This window comes from Protopterus annectens, chromosome 7.part1 (assembly GCF_019279795.1).
Source record: "Protopterus annectens isolate FY-2018-M chromosome 7.part1, PAN1.0, whole genome shotgun sequence".
NCBI classification, from domain to species: Eukaryota; Metazoa; Chordata; order Ceratodontiformes; family Protopteridae; genus Protopterus; species Protopterus annectens.
The window spans coordinates 382,212,227-382,230,390 of record NC_056740.1 but is presented as its reverse complement, the minus strand read 5'-3'; the positions used below and the strand labels follow the sequence as shown (position 1 = coordinate 382,230,390).

General features: G+C 40.2%; 1 protein-coding gene across 1 annotated transcript in view; it reads left to right on the top strand.

The window, feature by feature from the left end:
- Positions 1-18,164, top strand: part of LOC122807587 (unconventional myosin-Vc-like) — a 1,372,167-nt gene that overhangs the window by 1,180,983 nt on the left and 173,020 nt on the right. The window lies entirely within an intron of this gene.

Here is an 18,164-nt window from a genome sequence, read left to right as displayed (position 1 = left end):
TGATGTTTGTACAGGAAAAAAATGAAAATGATGTATATAAATGTATTTAAATGGTTAGTTCTAGTAATGCAGTATAGAAATGTGTGAAACACGTTTTAACAGAAGTCAGAATTAGCTAACATTTTGCCATTATATGGGGTTCCATCAAATGACAGTACTGTTATTCATTTCCTATGCAGTCTGGTAAGATTTCAGGAAATAGTATTTTCTTTAAAAACATTTTGGGGAGGTCTGCTTCCCACTGTGCCTTCAGTGCTAGATTTTCTGTCTTCCCCATCTGCATCTTTTTTGTGGCCCCTCTTCTCATCATTCAGCAACTTTTGCAGTCACTTTGATAGAGAGCTTATTTCCTTCCAGGGATCCTACCCTGCTATGAACGTAATGACATCTTGTTGTGTGAGAGTATCACCTTGCTCACTCCTACTTAATGCATCTCCATAAGATGACATTGTTAACCACCTCAAGGTCATGATTGTGCAGCTAAGACATAAGAGGGCAGATCACCAGCCATTTCATCTTTTCTGTCTCCTCTTGACTAGGTCCTCTCTTGCTTTGTGTATGTTGCTGAACTTGGATCATTTGTAGCATTATCAAAAACCATGCCTCCGTGCCACAAGACAGCTTGCAAATCATATTTGTTGAAAGCCTATGTAGAGCATGTAGCTGAACAGATAAAGGGATTCAGTTTTTTTTTCTACAATACAACATAGTGTCTACGTTATATATTTGTTTGTCAGGTTATCCAGTGATGGGCTATATATACAAGAACAGTAGGTGGCGGAGGTAGGAAGATGAAGGTAGAGATGTAGGTTAGAGTGTGTGGTACAGGTTAGTTAGGTTATCAATAAATGGTGTTAGGTGTTAGAGTGAAGTTGACACACGTGAGGGAGGTGTAGTGGGGGGGGGTTATATGAGTATTTGCAACCTTTTTTTATTTTGAATAACATGAGATAGGAGAGTGCTATACATCCCTTTTCAGGCTGTAATTAGGTATTCATAAATGGGAGTCAAACTGTGCACAGATGGAAAGCATACACAGAGGATATAGTGTAGCAGCAATAGACTGAATAAGAAAGGAGGTAGTTGAAGTAAATGATGCATACCCTGTTGAAGTGAGAGAGAGTGTCATGTGGTTATAAAGGGTACAAGAGCAGTGTTCCATTGTGCCTTAAATGTGAGTCTAAATTAGTTAGGGGTAATAGTGTTGTAGGATTAAGTTTAAAATTAAAGTTTGGCGGTTAAGCACTAACCTTGTTATTTTTATGTTTAAGATATCTAGTGAAGGTTCAAGTTTGGAAATGGTTAGGAGATGAATATACAGCTTGTACAGGAAGTTTTTTTTTTACTTTAATTGAATTGAAATTAAATAAATTTTTTCGTGTATTTGAAAACTAACTTTTGGAGGCAGCAAGGAAAGGTGATTATTTGTAAAATACAGAGATGGATCACACTAGTACTTGTAATGTTCTACTTTTTTAGGAGTTTCTGATTATATTTTAACCAAAGATGGCAAAAAATGAAAAACAAAATGAAGTAATACAGTCTTAATTACATACTTTTCTGAAGCCATCTACATTAGGTGAAGGCTTTCAACTTCAGCATGATTTCTTCAGATCATTCTATCAGTAAAGCTATGTCTTATTAACAGGGATTACAGTCAGTTCTTAGACAATCAGCATATGAAAGTAGGTATGTGAAGTTGTTCTATCTCGCTGTTGTCGGCCTACTACAAAACTTGAGGTCTTCAGACAGCTCGAGGCCAAGTCCCTATCCCATGATGCACCTAGAGTTACCTCAGATCTAGTTTGCCGCTGCAACAGATCGGAGGTTTCCAAGCACAGCTCGGGCCAGCATAGTTTTTCTATAAATCTTTCAAAATTTTTTCTCTTATATTAATAGTTATACTAATAGTTATATTAATAGTTGTTAGTAATTGCTAGTTATAACTTTTATAGCTTTAAAGTTGATAGTTCTCTTTCTCCCTTTGGCCCTAATTTTTTATAGGTCTTTACTGGTGTGCCTTATATAGATAATTAGTATAGTGTTTTACAACCATTTATAGATAGTTAAATTTGGTGTGTGTGTGTGTGTGTGTGTGTGTGTGTGTGTGTGTGTGTGTGTTTGTTTGTACATTGTTACAGCCCATTTGTTCTTTTTAGGGGCTATTTACAGTTTATATAATAGTGTACTCTAAAATTGTTAAAGTTAGTATGTGCGTGTACTTTGTTGTTGAATAACAAGTATTTTTGGTACAGTAGATAAAGTTATGGCTGACCAGGATAAGGAAAATCATCCCAGGTCTGGTTTTAAAAACTGTCCAAAGTGTGGACAAAAGATGTCAGTGACAGATAGTCACATAAATTGTGTTTACTGTCTCGAAGCCTTGCACTTGAAGGAGTGCTGCTCCATTTGCCATTCTTTTTCTTCCAGAGTTTTACATGAGAGAAAAAGAAAACTTATTGACAGAGGTCTGTTAAAATCTTCTTTTCAGGAGTGACCAGGATAAATCTAGCCAGTCTCCCAAGTCTTCAAAGTCTTCTAAGGCTTCATCTACTGGTGTGACAAAATCTATAAAACTGTCAGCGTCGACTCCACAGCCTTTGGAGCTGAGCACCCTGTCTTTTCGGAGCCAGTCCCCAGTCTTGGAACTGGTCTCTGAAGTATTAAAGTCTCCCATTCTCCAGCTGGTACCACCCTCCATTCATTCATCTCAGTCCTCGATCAACCTATGTGATTTGGATGTGGATCATGTGATGCAGAAGTTGTTACAGGCACTGGCGTTTGCTAAATTTTTATCGGCTCCGACCCAAGTGGTTTTGGAACCGAAAACAGTTATGCCATCAACTTCTTTTTCTCCTCCGAGCCATTCTTGTCCTTCGGAGCCGGAGGAGTTGGACCTGATGATTGTTGATCCTTCTGAGCCAACGCCTGTTCCAGTGTCATCGGTTCCATTTACTTGGACTTCCTCGGTCCCAGTCGAGGAGTCTAGGAGCCGAAATTCTCTGGTCAGGTCCTGGAATGATAGTTGGACTGACCTTTCAGTTCTGACTTTGCCTCTCAGGCCCTTGGCTCAGATGATTTCGGCTCCTACTTCTGGTTCAGAGCCCACTGTTTTGGTGCAGAGGGGATCAGTTGTTTCTTTGGATCCAGTGGTCCTTTCTTATTAGAGCAGAGGTGCCTTTGAAGCCATGAGGAGAGTGATGTCCCCCAAGACATCTACAATTTCAGGTCCAACTACCTCCTCCCCAAAAGCATCTGTGTCCAATTCTGCCTCACTGATCCCTTTGAAGCTTAGAGACCCTGAGCCTCAGGAAGCACCACTGGGTGGCCCCTGCTCTTCTGAGACCTCACCAGAAGTTCCCACCGATGAGGTTCCCAGGAAGAGAATTTGCAAGAGGAAGCACCTAGAACTCCCCACAGGAGTCTTTCAAGTCTGGTACCGACTTAGATGAATCAGAAGGGTCCCCACAGTCCCCCTCTGAAGATATCTCATTTGCAGAGATATTCGAAATCCTTAAACAGAGGGGTGGCTGGAAGTCCACCAACCCTACTGAAGATGAGTCAGTTCTCCTGAAGGCTTTCGGGTCTCAACCATCCACCTCTTCGGTGCCTTCGCCCTTTGATGAGCTCATGAAGATGGTCTCACAAAGGGCGTGGGAGTCTCAAGACACCATGGACCGTGTCCCTAGGAGGCCCAATAAATTTATTTCCGCCCCTCAGGGTAAGTCCTTTCTCACTAAGGGAGTGACAGTTGATGCCATGGCGGTGGCGGCAGCCACCAAAAAGGAAATGTCAAAAACTTCTTCCTCTATCCATCCTCCTCCTAACAGAGACTCTAGGATCATGGATAGATACAGGTGGCACATGTACATGTACAGTTCAGTGACTTTTGCCATGCGTTCAATGAAATATCTCACACATTTTACGAGACTGCAGAGAGACCTCCTAAAAGAGCTTGGAGATGCTCTTCAGGGTATGGTAGCTGCAGGAGCTTCAGACAAAGTCACCTCCCAGCTTGCTACCCTCAATTCCATAGTGAACTTGTCAGTGTGTCTCATTTCATATGCAGCTGATAGAATGAGTAGTGAAGTGGGTACAGGAATTGCTCTTAGGAGGCATTCCTGGATGCGCTTGTGTTCCTTCACGGAGCTCTTTAAGTCATCCTTTGTCAACACCCCTTTTGATGGCTCGTCCCTTTTTGGGCCCAAAGTTAAGGAAACTTTGACCTGGTGTGAGCAGGAAGGAAAGAGTCGTGTCTGCCGTCGGAGTCCGGTTTTCCACCCTTACTAGACCCGAACCCAAGGGTCAAAAGGGAGGAAAGATGTGGTTCTGAAAAGACCAAGGATCCTTTCTGGACACACGTGGTGAACCCCCCTCCATGGGCAGAGGAGGGGGCAGTAATGGAAGATGCCTCCCTCACGGCAGAGGGGGGGGGGGTCCACAAAACAGGGTGACAGAGACCAGTTCTTTGGGAAGCCCTGCCAGCGCTTCTGAAAGGAGGCCTGACTGTACTGCTCTGGAGACAGTTGGGGGTCACTTATCTTTGTATCCAGATGCCTGGCTCAAAATAACAACTGGGTACAAAGTATAGTTTCCAGAGGATATTTCATTCCCTTTGCCATTCCCCCTCCATTGACAACAAAAATCCCAGACGTTCCACCCAGTTACAGGGAACAAGCAAGAGTAGAGGTCCAAATGTTGCTAAGAAAAAGAGTCATCCAACCAGTCCTAGCAGACCAGACAGGATCCGGAACTTACTGAAGATTCGTTTTAGTTCCAAAAAAGACAGGGGACTCTAGACCTATTTTGGACCTCAGCAGATTAAACAGATTTGTCAAGAAAGAGAAGTTCTGGATGGTCACGCGTCAGTCGATACTTCCCTTCTTAGGGAAAGACAGTTGGATGTTTTCAATTTATCTACAGGATGCGTACTACCATATAAAAATGGCCAGACCATTCAGGGATCATCTGCGCTTCTGGCTGGAAGCCAGTCATTACCAGTTTCGAATCCTGCCCTTTGGTCTCCCTACAGCCCCCCAGAGTGTTCACCAAATGTATGGCAGTGGTCAGGGCTCACCTGAGGCGTTTAGGATTTTAGGTGTTTCCGTACTTAGACGATTAGCTCCTCACCGCCACCACCAGGCATCAGCTAATACAAGCCAGGTTCACCACTCTTACTCTTTGCAGTCATCTGGGCATTACCATAAATGCAGAAAAATCTGCCTTGTCGCCATCGCAACATATCGTTTTTATTGGAGCAGAATTGGACACTACTACCACCACAACTTTAAAACTTCCAGCAGAAAGAGTTTTACTACTTTGTCAGCAAGTCCAGAACATCATAGCCAGAGATAAGGCTCCAGTATTAGAAGTGCTAAAGTTGTTAGGCATGATGGCAGCTGCAATAATAGTTATACCATTGGGTCGCATGGACATGCGCATTCTACAACGCCTGCTATTCACTCAATGGTCTTATCAAGAGCTCCCAATGTCTCATCTCATAATTGTGACAAACACATGCAAAAAGGATCTTCGGTGGTGGTTGACCTCTCTTCAAGTAACGATAGGTCATCCTTTTATCCTACCCTCACCAGTGGCTACAGTGACCACGAATGCTTCCCTGATAGGGTGGGGGGGGGGGGCATTTTCATGGAAGAACAACCCAAGGCATAAGGACCGAACAAGAGACACATCTGCATTTCAATGTCCTGGAGATGAGAGCGGTACTTTTGGCATTGCAGTACTTTCAGGACTCTCTCCCTCTGGGGAAAATTGCGATTCAGACGGACAACATGTCAGTGGTCTGGTACTTGAACAAACAAGGAGGAACCAGGTTGTATCCCCTTTGTTGTGAGGCCCTAAGAGTATGGCAGTGGGCTACATCCACCCAGCGCTTTCTGATAACGCACATCCCGGGGAAATCCAGCGTGATTGCAGACAAACTGAGCAGGGCAATTTTGTTGCCTCACGAGTGGTCCCTTAAAAAAGAGATAGCGGAGAGAATATTCCACAGGTGGGGCCAGCCTTGCTATGACCTTTTTGCTTCCTACATGAACACAAAATGTAGAAGCTGCTTTGCCCTGATTCCCCCTCTGGGAGATTCCCCAAGGGACACACTCGTACACGATTGGCCTTCGGGTCTCCTCTCTGTCTTTCCACCAATTCCCTTGATACCCAAATTATCACAGAAAGCAAAATCCCTGGGAAGGACTGTCATTCTAATAGCCCCTCATTGGCTTTGTCAGATTTGTTTCCCCTTCCATCAACTTCATCTGTTGGAAGAGCCTTGGATTCTGGATCCAGTTCCAGACCTTCTGACACATTTGTCGGGGGCTCTTCATCCCTCTCTTCAGTCCCTAAAATTGACAGCTTGGCTGCTCCAATTCCCATCATAGCCAGGTTCCATAATCTCTCAAACAAAATGCAGCATATCTTAATATCTTCTCATAAATTCCTCTGCTAGGTAGTTATACCTTAGCAAATGGAGGAGATTTTCTATATGGGCGTCTCAGAATAACATTGATCCATACCAAGCCCCCATTTCCTCTATATTAGAATTTCTGACTGTGCTTTTCAACAAAGGAGCTGCGGCAGCTACAGTTTGGGTACAACTTGCTGCCATCTCTAATTTTCACCTTGGCCTTAAAGGATTGAATGTAATGTCACACAAGCTATCCAAAGCCTTTCTGAAATGGGCATTCCACCTCAGACCACCAGTGAAATCCCCTTATACTCTATGGAACCTAAATTTTATGTTTTCACGCATTATTCTCCCACCATTCCAGCCAGCTTCCTCATGTGATTTGAAATTTTTGTCTTGGAAGACTATCTTTTTAGTAACCATCACATCCGCCCATAGAGTATCAGAGCTACAGGCCTTGTCCATAAAGCCTCCATATTTGATTTTTCATGCTGACAGAGTGTCCCTGCGGACAAATCCTTAATTTTTCCCTAAAGTTTGTACTGAAACTAACCTTAACCAAATCATAGATTTACCAGTGTTTTTCCCAAAACACACGAACAACTTAGAGTACATGCTTGATGTTCATAGGCAGCTCAGATTTTACCTGGATAGAACCAAAGAGTTCAGAAAATCAGATCAACTTTTTGTTTCCTTTTCAGACTCTAGGAAAGGTATGCCAGTGGTAAAAACAGCACTATCTAAATGGTTATCTGATTGCATCACCTTCACTTATTCAGCTGCTAGTTTACCTTTACAACACAAAATTAAGGTTCATTCTAACAGAGCAGTGTCCACATACTCTGCTTTTTCTGATAGGCTTTCTATAGACAATATTTGTGCAGCAGCCACTTGTTCAAAACCTCATACCTTTACCACTCAGTACAAAGTTGATAAGGCCTCCAGGGACAGGGCCTCCTTTGGTTCTACTGTCTTGAAAAACATACTCCCATGAACCAGCCGAGAAAGATGGTGCTTGGTACACTACCCATCTGTAAGAATGAATGGGGAGATAGAACAACATCACATAAAGAAGTTATGTACTCACCATAATGTTCCATGTGAGTTGTTCATCTTGCCTTCATTCTTACTTCCCACACTCCTAGCCCCTCCAGGGTTTTTTGAGGACCGAGATGCTAGTTTTATCATGTTTGATGAGCCTTTCTATGGGTTTATTTCCATAAAAAAGTGATAGAATGGCACATGGTATTGTTAGATGCAGCAAACAAGATCTGAGGTAACTCTAGGTGCATCATGGGATAGGGACTTGGCTTCTAGCTGTCTGAAGACCTCGAGCTTTGTCATAGGCTGACTCGTAGCTGAGGATTGGCTCCGAACCCATCTGTAAGAATGAAGGCGATATGAACAACTCACTTGGAACGTTATGGTGAGTAGATAACTTCTTTTTTCTTCCAGCATGTTTTGCTTTTAAACCTAAACCAATGAAGAGAATATTTAGTTTCAAATTCAGAGTGAAAGAAATGAGTTGCTAGAATTTTATAGTGAAACGAGAACAGAATAAAAGTTTTTGTGGCTGGTGTTATGTAGTCATGGAACCCGTGGCTGTGAGTGCCCCATGATTAATCATGACTGGGTGGGGTTGGGACTTATGAAAGCTACAGTTAGTCGTGGGAAAAGGAGAAAGAAAGATTGTTCACCCTTCATTTACATATTTTATCCTAAACAGGGTTGCACTATAACCCTGATTAAGATACAGTTGTTAATCAGCAAATGTATGTGAAGTAAGAAAAAAACATATTCATTTTCTAGTTACACACTTTATCCTAAAGAGGGTTGTGATATGGCCTTGTTGGGATAAAGCTGCTAATCAGTGAATAAATGTGAGGTGGGGAGGGGAGAAATGTCATTCATTCTCTTGACTTCGTGTTTTATCCTTAAAGGGTTGCAGTATGACACTGGTAGTTTAAAGCTGCTAATGAATAAATGAATGAATGTGAGTTATGTGAAAGAGATCTGTCCGTATAACTGGTCTTAGTACTCACTTGGAATTTTAAGAGGGGCAGATGCTCCTAATTGTCAGGAATTTTTTTTTCTTTTGGGACCTTCATAAATACTGGCAGGATACCAGATGCACATGTATCTCAACTGTCCCTAACTGTGTGTAGCATTTTTAGTCTATTCATCGTTAAGTTTATTTTTTTTTGTCAAAATGTTGAGGATCGTACACACCAAATGATGACAGACATTTGAGTTTCAGACTTCATATCGGTCAGAAAATGGTTGGCAATGCATAGCTTGTTAGTCCAACATTCCTTTTCTAAATACAAAAAAAGATGTAAAATCTGCAACCACGAAGAACTGGATGGCCAGGATTTTTTAAAAAAAACACCAAAATTCTTTATTAAAATAAAAACGATGTACAAAATCTTTAGCATCTCAGCTAACATGCCTTTACAGAGTAAACTCCCATTCTCCCATCAAGCCCATAAATAACCACATCAGTTACATCATTAATCAATTAAAAGCAAATTACAAAAAACATATTGAGACCTCCAGGGGATAAAGTGTTTAATTTCAAAATGAAAATAGATTCCTTTCTCCACAACTTTTTTTTATATTATTAATATCCATGCAAACATTATTAATTTGTTCCAACACAGTAGCTTTTAAACCCAATGGAGTCCCATCATGATATTTTTGTAAATGAATAGCTATGGGGCTTTCTGCTCTACCTTTTTTAATGCCCCTAATATGTTCTTTTAGCCTTGCAGAGAAACTTCTTTTACTTTCGCCAACATAACATTTTTCACATGGACATTTTAAACAGTATATGACTCCTTCATTTTCACACCCCAAAATACCTTTTACTTGAAACTCTTTCCCATTAATTTTTGTAAATGTATTAACTATAAATTGACAACATGCACATTTCTCACAGGGAAATGTCGCTTTTAACAAAAGCTCATCTATTATATTTACTTTGGGCATGCTAAATCTACCATGGACTGCAAAATCTTTAATGTCCCCCCATGTAAGAAATTTGGGGTTGACATCCACTAATAAATTTTAAATTCCTACATCTTTCCAAAACACCCCAGAAATATTTAACCATACTATTTAATTTTTCTGAAAATATGGTGCATTTTGTAACAAAAACATGGGTCTCACCCCCACAACCCAAGAACAAACGCTGCAATGAAACAAACCTCAACAAAGAAGGCAGCCACACCAGTCCAGTAGTCAAGGCAGATACAGCTCACAATCAGGCAAAATAATCCAAAAAGATTTTATTTAACGTGTCAAAAAAGACTCCAGCAGTAAACTCCACACACGTTTTCGTCTATTGGAAAGACTTCATCAGATACAACAATATCCTGCATTCAACCAGCTTAAATACTTTAGCAAAAACACTAATTGATTAATTAATGAATCAGTTTTAAAATATTTAAAGTCAGAGGGACTCATAAAAAGCATTTTCCAACAAATGAATGTGCCAAAATGAATTGGAATATAACAAGTACATCCTACACTAACTTAAACCACAAATGTGGAATATAAAATTAAAATTAAAAAACTAACTAAAAAAATTTTTATTAAATATAAACTTATGAAATTCATAAAACACATAACAATATTAATTTACTTGTAAAATCAACAAAAAAATATATCAAATAATAAAAACAAAAGCAACTTAGGCACAATTTACCTAAATATATTGTGCCTTAATTTTTAAATACGGAACAATCGAACTAGATTCATTAAGACCAGGGGATCTGTTAGCCTCCAACAAAATCTGCCAGTACGTTTCTTTATGGGCAAGGCGTGCCTCCCATGGACCCCCCCTAATGTCCTTTGGCACTACCTCCAGGACAAAGAACAAGAACTTAGCATTATTGCATATGGTGGTATGTTTATACAAGGCACTGGTGTTTTTGCACTTAGAAATATCGTAGATGTGCTCATATATACGCCTAGAAAATAACCTTTCGGTTTTGCCAACGTAAAACGCTGGACATTGTTGGCATATGACCAGATAAACCAAACCACCAGTCTTGCAATTGTAATGACCCCTGACCTTAATGTCCCTACCTCTACTTTCCAAAAACACATGACTGGCCTGAAGTATGTACTTACAAGAGGAACAATGACCACACTTGAAAACCCCTAAATTAGGTCTGGAATGCAAGATGGAAACATCTTGTTGTTCTAGGGTTTTTTTGATGTTTATACCCCTTCTAAACACAGTTTTAACATCCTTACCCTTAAAGGTATCTAGGTCAGTCAACTCCTTAAACGTGCCCCATTCCTTTTCCACAATCTTTCTTATGTGGGAGGCATTTCCACTAAACTGGGTAATAAAGGTAAAACTACTTGCAAACTGGTCAGTTTTGTTAGATATAGAACTATCTACGATGTTAACACCAGACCTACCCAATATAGGAGCAAATCTAGATGACCTAGCCAAAGTAACCTCCTTTTCAACAGCCTTAATCAATGATACAGGGTAACCCCTTTCCAAAAATAGATTTTGTAGTATACCACATTCCTGCTGATAATCTACATCTAGGGAAGTCATCCTGGAAATACGACGTGTGCCTTCAAAATCCCTCTTTTTTGGAAATTGGGATGGGAACTCTGATAATGTAAATAACCATTGGAAAATGTGGGTTTACGATAGATGCTAGATTTGAACCCACCATCAACCATGGTAAGTGTCACATCCAAATAGTTTACACTATGTTCGAAAATGTGATGTGTAAACTTTAAAAAATTGGTGGTAGTATGGATGTACTGAATAAATTTCGCTATATCATCCACGGGACCCGTCCAAAAAATACAAACATCATCAAGGAATCGAACATAGAAATTCCAAAATTTAGAAAAGGGGCTATCCAGGATGAATTTCTTTTCCCAAATGTACATAATAATGTCAGCATAGGTAGGTGCACAATTAGCCCCCATTGACACACCTGTCACTTGATGGAAATATTCCCCTGAAAAGAACACAAAATTGTTCTTTAAAACCACCCCCATCAATTCAGTGATGGTGTGCACGTCATTGTTAGTAATATTGGGGCATTCCCAAAGGGCCTCCTCTAACCATTCGAGACCCAATTCGTGGGGAATAACAGAAAAAAAATCCACCACGTCAATGGTTAGAAATACCAAATTGGGTACAAATAATTTTGATGTAACACGACGCAAAAAGGCCCAGGAATCTTTGAGAATATATTCTTCCCTGCCCCATAGTTCCTCACCCTCACTTTTTTATTACCCATTCAGTCTGATCTAACTCCCACACATTTCTCACCACTCTGCCACTCATATACCCTCCTAATACTATCCCTTATTACCTCTCCTTTGTAATACCCCTATTGTAAAACACCTGAATAGCTTTCCTTAATTCATAATTGCAGTGCTCTTCATCACTGCATAATCTTTTATCCTTAAAATTTCACCATATGGTGTAGATTTTCTATAAATCTTTGTCTTTATTGCCCCATTACTCACTCCCTCCAGTGTCACATCCAAAAAATTCAACTTTGTACCCACCTGGAGTCCATCAAAACTGATACCAAATCTATTTCTATGTAAGCCTTATATAAATATACCCCTATGCAGATAAAAGTTAAATCATTAGTAAACCTGAAATGTCTGATAAATCTATTAAAAAAATCACTCTTATAAATGTATAAATGTTCAAATAAACCCATAAACAAATACCATAAACCCATAAACAAATTTGCATACATGGGGGCAAATGCTGCCCCATGTACCTTGAAGTTGCCTGTATAATTGCCCATTAAACGCAAACATATTATTATTCAAACAAAAGACAACCAATTCCAAAATATAGGTTTTAGGTGTATCCCCCAGAAAATATAACAAGGCTTTGATACCATGTACATGTATGATACTCATATATAAAGTCATTACATCCATAACTATGAAATACATGTTCTCAGACCGTCTTATATCTTGTAGATGTAAAATCTGTCCCTGATTCTTGTCCTTTGTCTCCTATTATTTTTTGGGATGTTTAGAGTTATGCAGATGCATGATCTGTGGACACAGAAGTGATCCATGCATTTTTAAGCTATGCATGACAGCAGCAAATGAAAATACATTGGTGCATTTATTTCACTTTCTGTGTAGTCACACATCAGTGGTTCAAACAAAAGAGAGGCTGAGGCAATCTGAAAAAGGAAAGGTGCAGTTATATGGCTTGATGTGGGTGGGAAGTCCACTGTAACTTCTTCAACTGCTGCCTAATTGTGAAGAACGCAAAAGGCAATTATGGCCACAGAAATGTATATAGGAAGTGGCTGTATCTGTTTTTGGAGAGGAGGAGGAGGCAGGTTGCATGTGTAAGCAACTGATCATCAAGCTGGCTTCTCGTGTGCATGTATTTATGTGTGTGTGTGTGTGTGTATATATGTATGTGTGTGTACATGGTTCAGTAGTTGCACTGGGTGTTACTTTGTGACTGACATAAAAAAGTGGAAATATATTACTGTGCCCCTTGTTTAATTAGTTATACATTATTTCCTTTAATCAAAATCAGACATCTGGGGTGTACTCACTACATAAAGTGAAAGCAACTGATAGGCATAAAGGCAGTTCATGAAAGAAAGTGACTCCTGCTGCCATTTATTAAAATTTAACTATAGCCAATGTTAGTACCCAAGAGAACTGAGACTAAAGCAGGACTCCCCTCATCATCCATTACTGGAGCTACTTGGGAAAAGAAAAGAAACATCATTCATTTGTTTATTCTGCAGGTACCCACTTTATCCAAGTCAGGGCCTCAATGTGATCTTGAAGGGTTGCATTATGATCCTGAATAGGATAGTTGTCAATTAGTGAATGAATGTATGAATGCAAGTTAAGATACTAGACATTTGTTACCTAGACTAACTGTTCTCAGCACTTACAGGGAGCAGATGATCTTGATCTTCAGATATGGTGTTATTTTTCTTACAGGTTGTTTTATAGATACTAAGAGAATGCCATATGTAATATGTTGACAATGGTAAGCATACACACTGCCCACAGAAGTGAGACATTACCTTTTAAAATTTTGTTTTGCCTGCAGTGATCAGGGTTAGGGCTGGGGTGTAGGATAACTGTCAATCACTCATTAGAGAGGAACAAACTGGGAGGAGATGTTTTGTGTGTGTGTGTGTGTGTGTGTGTGTGTGTGTGTGTGTGTGTGTGTGTGTGTGTGTGTGTGTGTGTGTGTGTGTGCACACAATTGTGTAAGCAAAAGGCAGTAAAATGATAATTGATATGGCTTGTCTTGGGTTGTAGAATTCCATATGTGTATAACTACATTAAGGTGAAATATGCTATTGTGATCATTCCTTCACCTTAGTCACAAGCTGCCAGTAGTGGTATACGGAAGCTAACTGTATTTTTTGGGAGTAAGTTGTGTGTAAAAGCACAGAACATCAGTATGAGCAATATTGAATGATTATTATTAAGATATGACACAAGGGGAGGAGGAGGAGGCTGTGTATTTGTCAGTGAGCATCAAGTTGAAATACATTTATCTGGGCATTGTGTCTTTCACTTCTTCAATCAGATAATAGGTATTTACAAAAGAAGTGACTTTTTTAGGATCATAGGAGGTTACTAAGCTATTTCCCCTATGACCTCTTCAAACCTAGCCATGTTATAACCTTGTTCCCTTATGGACCAGGATATATAGTCTTATGTTCACACATGAATCTAAGATCAGCAACTGGCTGCCAGAAATGAGACATAGGTGAACCCCCCCCCCATGTAAATTTATGGTTTCCCATCCAGTTGTCCAGGTTACGTTTAAATGGGGTCATTAAGGACCTTTATTTTACTTGAATTGGGAGTTTTTTTCCCAGAGGGGTGGCAACCTCTGGGAGACATATCTGAATGTCCAGCATGTCCTATTAATATTGCAGCCTAGTTTAAGATTCATAGAGTGAGTGAACCTTGCCCCATTGGATTTACGTATGTGCAGCAGTTTCATCAAGGCAGGGTCTGAAGGCCAGGCACAAGTCACCTCTAAGCAGTCTGTACGATACTGAGTAAAGTGATAGGGCCTTCAGTCTGTCTGTGTAGGTCATGTGTTGTAGGCCCTGAATTTTCTTGATGAGAAACCTATGATGTCTCTCCAGGAGCTGCAGATATCTGGTGAGGTACAAACAGACGGGAGCATTGTACTCTATTATTGGTCTGATGAGAGCCGAGTACAGGGGAGTTATAACCTCCTTAGCTTTGGATGGTATGTAGAAGTGTAGAAGGCCTTTCTTACTACTGTGGACACCTGATTATCAAAATTAAGGCTGCTGTCAACTTGCATTCCTAAATCTGTCACCACTGGGTTTGAACTTAGGGAGATATTATTAATGTTGTAATTAGCAGGGGTTTCTCCTTTGCCAAAGGAGATGATAATGCATTTTTTTTTGTATTTAGTTTTAAGTCCATGGCTTTGATACCAATCATCTGTCTGTGTTAGCCCATTTTGTAGTATGTTGACATCTTTTGGGGATTTGATGATTGCACCCATTTTATAGTCATCAGCAAACTTGGCCATAGCCCATCTATTTTCACCTGGACTTCTGAAAAATAGATACCAAATAATAGGAGGGCCTAGCACAGATCCCTGTGGAACACCACTAGTAAGAGGTCTGCAAGTACAGTTGGCATACCCAATTTTGGCTGTATGTGTTCTGTGTCTGAGCCATTTGGCAACCCATCGAGTGACATAAGGGTTAATCCTCAGCTGGGTGAGTTTCTCAATGATGCCTGAGTGAGGGATTGTCTCAGAGGCTTTGGCTAGGTTGAACTGTTTTGCCTTCATCCAGGGCCCTGGTGAAAGTCTGAAAAATGTCCACCAGGTTTGCAGGCACAATCTGCTCTTAACGAAGCCAAACTGGATCTGGTCAAGAGTTTTAAGGTCACCTATATCCTTGCTGATGAGATCCATGATGATTCTCTCCATGGCCTTGCCGATAAGGCTGGTTAGGCTTATGGGTCTGTAGTTCTTGTGGTTGGTTGAGGGCCCCCCTTTGACAAAGGGGACTATGGTTGATGTTTTCCATTCAGCTGGGACAAAGCCAGTGCTTAGACTGAGATTGAAGAGCTTGCTCAGTGGTTCTGCTAACTCCTGTTTTAGATCATTTAATAGGTAGCCAGTGATACTGTCTGGTCCCACAGAGGCTGTGTTTTTGGCCTTGGAGAGTGCTGCTTTGACTTGGTGTCTGGAGATACTAGGCAGAGGACTGGTATGTTATGGGGTATGATTGGTGGGGATGGGGGGGTGAACTTTTCACCAAACCTGTCCACTAACAGATTGGTGATGTCCTCAGGTTCAGTATAAGTGAGACCATCCACAGCTAGTTCAGCACAAAGTTGGGCCTTCCCTTTTAGGTTTCGGATGTAACTAAAAAATGCTTTGTGATTTACCTTAGCTAGGGATGCTAATTTTGTTTCATAATTAGCTTTAGAGGACTTTACAAGGTGTCTTATCTGCTTGTTTATGCTTTGGAGGTAGTTCTTCCTTTGCTGGGACCATTCCCTCTTGTTTTTTGACAGCAGTTTCTTTCTCTTATTGTATAACCTATTTATGGTGGATGTTTACCAGGGTGGTTTATTTTTTCATGAGTAACTTGATTTGAGCCATTCTGGTACGGCTGAGTCTGTATCTTTATGTAGGAGGACATTTGTGTACACCTCATTATAGGGGTCATTGCTGCCAATGTTGGCAGAGGATCTGAAACTATTGATGCCATTACTCAGTAGGCTATAGTTTGCTTTGGAGATTTTTTTTTTTAACCTTTTTGCTCTTGAGGGTGGGTTAGGTACGATCGTTACTTCGAATTAAACTGATTTATAATGAGACCTTTACCAGGGAGGGCCCTGCATGTGGGGTGGTGCAGCAATTCCCCATGTTGATGAGCACTATGTCAGGGATGTTAGAGCCCCTTGTGTGGGTGCTGACTGCTCCAGAGAATTTGTGTTAACAAAGTTCAGGAACCTTTGGGTGACCGCGTTTGTGCTTATATATGTTACCCAGTTGATGGAAGAATAGTTAGTCACCCATGACCAGGGTATTTGGCTGTACTGGTAGTGACTCAGGTAGGTCCAGGTAGGTTGTGTGTTTTTTGTGGTTCATAGTGGGGAGGACTTATAGCCTTACCTTTCAATTGTACCGAATTCTTTGATATTTACTGTTTTTGATGGCAAAATAATGGGGTGCCACAAATTCCCAAGTGGCCTTTTCAGTTCCCATTTTTTTCTTTTTTTTTGGGGGGGGGGGGGTACATCTTTGAGGGTATTGCTGATGTCACCAACATGCATGCATGGTACATCAGCTTCGTGAGGAAGCTGCCTGTATTGGACAACTCCATCTACAGAGAGAGAGAATCTCTTCTCATAGTCAGCACATAATTTTTGGATGAATAACAGGCTACCAGCATTACCAGTAGCACTAGCAGCCAGCGGAGCTGTGTATGACTGTGCATGTTGTCTTCAGTGCAACTTCTATCCATCTACAATGTCTGCAGTGCACTCTACAGCAGGTCAGGATGAGAGAAAATTCATAACATTGATCAGGTAAGTAAAAACTAAAAAAGGAATTAAAAACAAAAACTTATATATGCCAGCCAGGCCAGAATATAACAGAAAGTGCAGCAGAGGAATTATTTGGAAATGATTTGCAGCCTGCACACTTCACTTTGTTCTTTAATGTCTTTTATTTTTAAAACTAGCACTGTTAGCGGGTAATGGTACAGAGCTTTCTTGTGAATGAATGATTTGCATATGTGTGATAGATTTTTGCCTCTGGAAAAAGTTTTATAGTATGCAGCTTGTAGTACTTGGAGAAATGAGGCCAAAATCATAACAGAAAGTGCAGCAGAGGAATTATTTGTAAATGATTTGCAGCCTGCACACATCAGTTTGTTCTTATATTTTTAAAACTAGTACTGTTAGCAGGCATAGCTCTTTCGTGTGAATGATGTGTGTGTGTGTGTGTGTGTGTGTGTGTGTGTGTGTGTGTGTGTGTGTGTGTGTGTGTGTGTGTGTGTGTGCGTGCGTGCGTGTGCGCTAGGTTTTTTGCCTCATATTTTAGGTCTGTTGTTCCTCATAAAATTAATGGTTTCTGGATCGTTGTCGGAAATCAGTAAGGATCGAATTTACTAAATAATGACAGCCTTTTGCATTTCAAACTACATATCCTTCAGAATCAGAAAATGCATGGTTTTCAGGATAGTTTTGCACAGACTGAGAATTCACTGCACCCGGAACATTTTCACCACGTTATTTTTCTTTTAAATATACATTTTCAAGTTCCAGTATTCCAAGTAATATGAATGTATGAAAACAAACGTCTGTGTTTAGGTTGGGAAAGGAATGCTCACTTAACCAAGTGTTCATACATTTCAACTTTGCTCAAAGACTTAAAAAAAAAAAGACAAAAATAATTGAAGATGGTGTTAAATGCCCACAATACAGAACATTTTACTTACTCTAATTCACTTAAAGGATTAACTGGTTTTGCATCACTGTGTGCATTTTCAAAAAGCAGTGCAAAAAAACTCTAATATATAGCACTGGTAATCAATTATAACTATCTATAACCATATTAGGAAAAAAATTAAGAAACACAGACAAAAATATAAAGCAAAACCAAAGACTATTCTGAAACATGTTTGGCAACAAACTAAGTTGTCCTGGGACATCTTCAATGGGGGGGGGTTAG